At 33.7% G+C, this 6,301-nt stretch overlaps 1 non-coding gene across 1 annotated transcript; it reads right to left on the reverse strand.

The window, feature by feature from the left end:
* Positions 1-232: 232 nt before the first annotated feature.
* TRNAA-AGC lies at positions 233-305 on the reverse strand. Its single transcript has one exon. It is a non-coding gene; the product is annotated as a tRNA-Ala (tRNA).
* Between the last annotated feature and the right edge of the window lie 5,996 nt (positions 306-6,301).

Raw genomic sequence — 6,301 nt, forward strand, 5'->3', positions numbered from 1 at the left:
CTCGACCATCCTTGAGAATTAGTCTCATCTTAATCTGTAAAACTAGAGTCATTTTATGATCTTAGCTCTAGTGATCTATAGAAATGACTAAGTGGAAGCTTAAAAGGATATAGTTGTCATCTTAGCAAATTAGCAAGGCTGATGTGCATAGATACCAGTCTATCTGCAGGAAGTGCAAACAAAAGGGCAAAAAACACTTGGGAAGAAATGAAAAAAAAAGCAGTAAAAAGATTGGAGAAGTGGGGCATCGATCCCCATACCTCTCGCATGCTAAGCGAGCGCTCTACCATCTGAGCTACATCCCCATTTGCTGCTTATTTTACAAATTAACAAAAAAACACCTTAGCTTGTAAAGATAATGCATGCCTGCAGCACTGTCGTCGTCATCCGCAACGGAATCAAAATCCCTTATCAGCTCATCATATCATGACAGAGATCATGCCAGGCAGATACGACATTGTCTCTCATTTCCTCAAATGTCACTCATCATCATCCTCCGGTTCTTCCCAAATTAGAAACGATAGACTAGGCAGTGCATCACTTTTTTCAGACGGCTTCTCTTAAATATAGCCCACACGTTTATTAATCATATCCCAAAAAATTTAAGTTAAAATAAAAAATCAAAAGTTAAAATGAAAAACCAAACAAGTTTTAATTTCCTACTAACAATTCAACCTAAATCTCTTTTTTTACTCAAAATCAAAATAAACCCTAAATTTTTTTGTTAATCACACTTAAAAATGATTATCATTGTTCTTAGTATTATCAACAAATTGAACAATCATATATAAACCTTGATTCTTACTTTTCTCCCAAAACGAAATAAATTTAATTGTTTTTTCTCTAAAATATTTTTTTCTTAATCATGATTACATCAAAATTGATGTATATTCTAATTGTTCTCTTATAAAAAACTCCACAACAACATCAATCGAAATGGAACAAACTAATATTTTGTTGTTTTTTTTCCAATCACCATTCTCCTAGAACTCCATAAACATAATCCATAAAACAAAAAAATCTCTAAATTGATTGTTTTTTTCTTCCCAATCATGATTACATTAAGATTGATTGAGGGTATTGATTATACTTCAAAAACATTAATTATTTCAAATAACTTACATATATAATTAGCTTTTTTTGTTGTTGTTGTTTATGTTGATTTAAAGATTTAATGATTGTATTACTATTTTGGGCTATATACAATAATCATATATAATTTCATGGGCTACGTAAAATGATTATAAAGGTGTGTTTGATTAGCTTAAACACTTATTTTAGATGGATTATGGTTAATAATTGTGTGGGCTATGTTTAAGAGAAGCCTTTTTCAGACTTTTGAACCTATATTATGCTGAAACAGCGGCGAACCTGTCTAGAAAATGTGGTGGCCGGCCAGGTTCATTGATTCATAGAACTAACACTAAACTGCCGAAAATTAAATAGGTGAAAAGAAAATTTCGTAATACACTAATAAGTGACAAACATCAAAACAACAGGAAAAGAAAACCTCCACAAAACCCACAGTCACATGAAAATGATATATTGCGGCTGATCGGCTGTTCAACCAAAACCGCTATTCAATGAGTTCGCCACTTCCTTATTAGAACAATCGATTTTTGAGGACTATCTTTAATGTCGGGCTAGCAAAGCTGAATGTAGGCCTGTTTCATCCTTAATAGAACACGCATCCTATCCTTTGATTTTCCCAAAATAGGAAAAAGACTGCTGTCTGAGTGAGCCACCCACTCATTCTGATTACATCAAAACACGATTCATAAACGGAATAGATACGAATCGTCCATGAATCATGATCCCAACCAAACCGACTTACGTAGCCAACAAACAAACACAACATTCTTTGTGGACCATGCGGTTTTGCAACGAAAAGTATGATCACACACTCATTCCATTTGCAACTGCAACTTTGTTTCATACTGCAATGATTTTTGCACACATCACAATATATATATATATACACGCCTCATAAATCATTTCTTGTAAATTAAATGCAAATTATAAGAGGAAATTTTTACAAGACCCCGAAGTTCATTGAGATGTCGGCGGAAATTGAAAAATGATTTAAGCCAAGATCATAGTTCACTAATAATGTATATATATTTGCTTCATATCTAATTTATTAATGCTACTTGATCGGGTTGTTATAAACTGCAAATTCAAACTAGGAAAATTAAAGAAGACATCCATTACTTTTCAACAATAAAGCAGATGGAGACAAAGAAACTGGATTACGTTGATATCAGCTATACGAGACTTCTAGAGTTAAATCGAGTGGTATTGTAAAATAAATGATTCCAATATACACTTGTTTGTAATTATAAAAGATTTTAACACGAAGCTTACGGTGGTATAATAAGAATTATTAAGAAATCCTGCATCACGATATTTGTAAACTTGAGAGAGGCTCTAAATAGTTGGAGAAGTTAAAGTTCGTTGCGTATTTATCCGTATTAGTAAAGGGTGAATAGCTTTAAAGGCAAACTGTATGTATGTTTTAATGTTTTATTAATGGTGTCGTATTTGAGGAAATTGATTTGATATTGTTATTTTACATGTGGAAATATTTTAGGAATAAACTCTTAAGAGAGCCCTTTGTTGGATATAGTAGAAAACTAGAGATGGAAAGTGAATTTCATTCCCAAATAGTATCAAAAAAACAAAACAAAAAATGTAAAAAATATCTACTATTTTTCCGAAAACCACATTAATCTGTAATAAAATTTGAAAATAGTAGTCTAGTAGATTTACTTCAGAAGTTCTCCCGAGATAAATAGAACATGTGGGGCCTATTTAACTCGCAACAATCCTGATACTACATGGCAAACCAAAGGCCTTTGGATTTCCAACCGGAGAAATCATAGTCTGTATTCTACTGGGAGATCGACCGAACAATCCAAAGAGAGGGAGTCCCTTTTATTGCTATTTTTTTTTTTTAAATAAAGTCTCAGGCAAATGTGCAATTTGATAAAAAAATTGGAAATTTTGGTGTTCATGGTTAGTTTTTACTTGACACAGTTGTCCCTTCTTTTAGTCCAATTATTATAATTCTTTATGTATTTTATTTTTTAAGGGTATAGTTGGCAAGCAAAATAGAATAACATATCTAAAAATATGTGCCTTGGAATTTTACAAATTTTATATCGTTGAAAAACTTTTAAAAAGATCTACACAATGAGTAAAAACAACAATATGAAATTTAGAGTTTTTACGAAAAATTCATAAATATTTATCATTTTAGGCACAGTTTTTAAAAATTGAATAGATAGTCATTATGCAAACCACCACAAAGAATGCATAACACATTATGCAGCCATATTTTTGTTTATGCATCAATTAATTTTCCTTTACAACTAATAAAACGATGTACTCCCTCAGTTTCAAGAAAAACGATACTTTCACTTTTCCAGCTTGGCCTATTTGTCTTCTATTCGGTGGGCCTGCCTACCGTGACAGCGGCGGTGCTTTAGTTTTATTTTTACGTGTCTAACTCAAGCCGTTAATGCCACTAATCATTTACCTCATGTGTCTCTCGGTACAACCTACGGAATTTGTAACACTTCCGCATTTATTTTGTCTCTCTCCGAAAATACTTACTCACGCTCTCCTTCTTGGGATAGGAAACACACACTTCACTTAGCCCCGCGTCCGTTTTGAAAGGGATAAAGCTATCCCATGAGCCATAACCCATGTTTGGAAGATAACAACAAACACACGTGTGGACCATGTAGTTGTTGGCCAACAAATTCATGCAGAACTATACAAATTTCTACCGAGAATATGAATACACTCGTTCCATTTGTAACATGAAGATATGTGCCTTCATGTTAGTTTTGTTTTATGCTCTTTGCACAAAGCACATTATATATATACATGCATCGTTCGTAAAAGGAAAGGCTGTATAGACCCCAAATTTATTTACGGAAAATGGGTCATTTGTCCAAATATATTTAAAACATGGTTGTAATGAACGAGTAAAAATTTGTATGGGTGAAATGGACACCAAAAAAATAGCAAGGATGAAACTGGATTCATCCTGACTTAAACTTAAAAAATAGCAAGGATGAAACTGGATGCATCCTGATGTAAATTAAAAATAAGAAAAGTATTTGAAAATGGGTAGGATGAAACTCTTTACATCCTGGTTATTTTTAAATTTTTGTCCATTTAAACAATATCAAAATCTAAATATCCTTTTCACCCAGAAATTATTAATTTTGATCTTTTTAACCAATTTTGTGATTTATTTATTGAGATGTTGATGGAAATTGAAATATGGATTCAGCGAAGTCTATGGTGCAGTTGACATGAATTTTTTTCACAAAATTGGTTAAAAATACCAAAATCAACAATTCCTGGGTGAAATGGACAGTTAGATTTGATACTGTTTAAATGGACAAAAATGTAAAAATAGGCAGGATGTAACCAGTTTCATCGTGCCCATTTTCAAATATTTTTTCTTATTTTTAATTTACACAGGATGTATCCAGTTTCATCCTTGCTATTTTTTAAATTTAAACTAGGATGAAACTACTATTTTTTTTGACCATTTCACCCAAATTATTTTTTACTCGTCCATTTGAACCGTGATTTAAAAATATTTGGACAAATGACCCATTTTCCGAATTTTTTTCATCCATATCTTGATCTTCCTTGCCGGTTGGTTTGTGTTGTTTTAGATTGCAAATTTAAATCAGCAAAATTGGAGAAAACATCCAGCATCTCTTACTACTAAAGCGGATAAAGTCCCAAATTGTATTTGCTATTAGTGATATGATTATTAGTCGGTACTTGTTATAGCCGGAAAGTATAGTTCTATACCTGTGGAAAATTTGGCGATAAAGGAAGACGGAATGAGAAGGATTTTAATAAAATATATGAAGTGTACATTGACATCTGAGTCCTTAAATTGTAGACATATCGGGAGAGTTCCAAGTGCATGTTGCAATTTATATGTAGGTTGAATTTCATTCCCAAAATGAAAAAGGCAAAAAAGAAATAAAAAGAAACAAAAATCCATATTGTAAATAAAATGTTTTGCGAATTTGCAGTAGTTAAGTTGTTCTTAAAACTTGGCAAATTTACAAGACAACTGACTCACATCACATGTAGCCTGTGATAAACATTTACGGGAATTCTAGATCGACCGAAATCGCTCACTTCGTTTTGTCCCGAACCTCTAATAGAGAAGATGGGCCTCGCGATACCTGAAGTTTAGCAAGGGCCACCTCTATTAGAGCCCGGACGAAATGAAGTGCAAAACTTCCGTGAACCAAGCATTTTTGAAAAATTTATCTATGTGCACAAAGAAAAAGACAGTTGTTTGAGTCACTCTGAGTCTTGACACTCTTGACCACGCCGATTCATAAAATGGTCTAGTACTTGTTTCTCATGTTGTGCAATGATAAGTCTGTATCCTTGTAGTGGCCATAGACTTCTACTCCGTGTAAAGGTGCAACAACCAAAAAAAAGTCATGATGTTAATCGGGTAACCAAAAACAAGTCAACGTTGTTAATGGGGTACTAAATTGTTTGGGGGTGTACCAACCCAAAGGCAATAATGTTTTTATCTCATGTGTATTTTGGTACACTCCCAAGCAACTTGGTATCGCTATTAGCAGCCTTGAAAAAAGGTGGGAGTCTGGTTCATGGTTGTCCCCAAATCTCGACACCCGCATTTCGTGTCATGATGACTTGGTCATCTTTCCTTTCTTTTACTTTATTTGGCAAGACATTTAGGAATAGACTCTTTCCTCAACCATATTCCCACACACGACGCTTGAGAAATAGTCTCATCCAACTCTGTAAAAGCAGAATCATTTTATGATCTTAGTTCTGGTAATTTTTGGATTTCTGGCAAATATATTTGCAGCTATCGTCATCCGTTACGTGATCGAAATCCTTTATCAGCTCATCGTATCATGACAGAGATGATGATGCCAGGCAGATACGACATTGTTTCTCATTTCCTCAAATGTCACTCATCATCATCCTCTGATTCTTCCAAAATAAGTAAGAAACAATAGACTAGTGTTTCACTTTTTTCGGACTTTTCTTAACCTATATTTCAATATTACTGCTGCTGCCGTGGCCGACCACACTGACTCAATCCGAGATAACGGGAAACAAATTAGTAGATGGGAAACAAATTAGACATTCAGCCGAATCAGCCGACATAGTCTTCAGTGTTTTCTTTTGTTTTTCAAAGGGTCAATAGGCAGTATGCCTCAAAATGGGGGTCAACTAGCCCAAATGCCCTGGCCATTTTGAAAATAGTGGAAAT

This window comes from Papaver somniferum, chromosome 4, assembly GCF_003573695.1.
Source record: "Papaver somniferum cultivar HN1 chromosome 4, ASM357369v1, whole genome shotgun sequence".
Classification (NCBI taxonomy): Eukaryota; Viridiplantae; Streptophyta; class Magnoliopsida; order Ranunculales; family Papaveraceae; genus Papaver; species Papaver somniferum.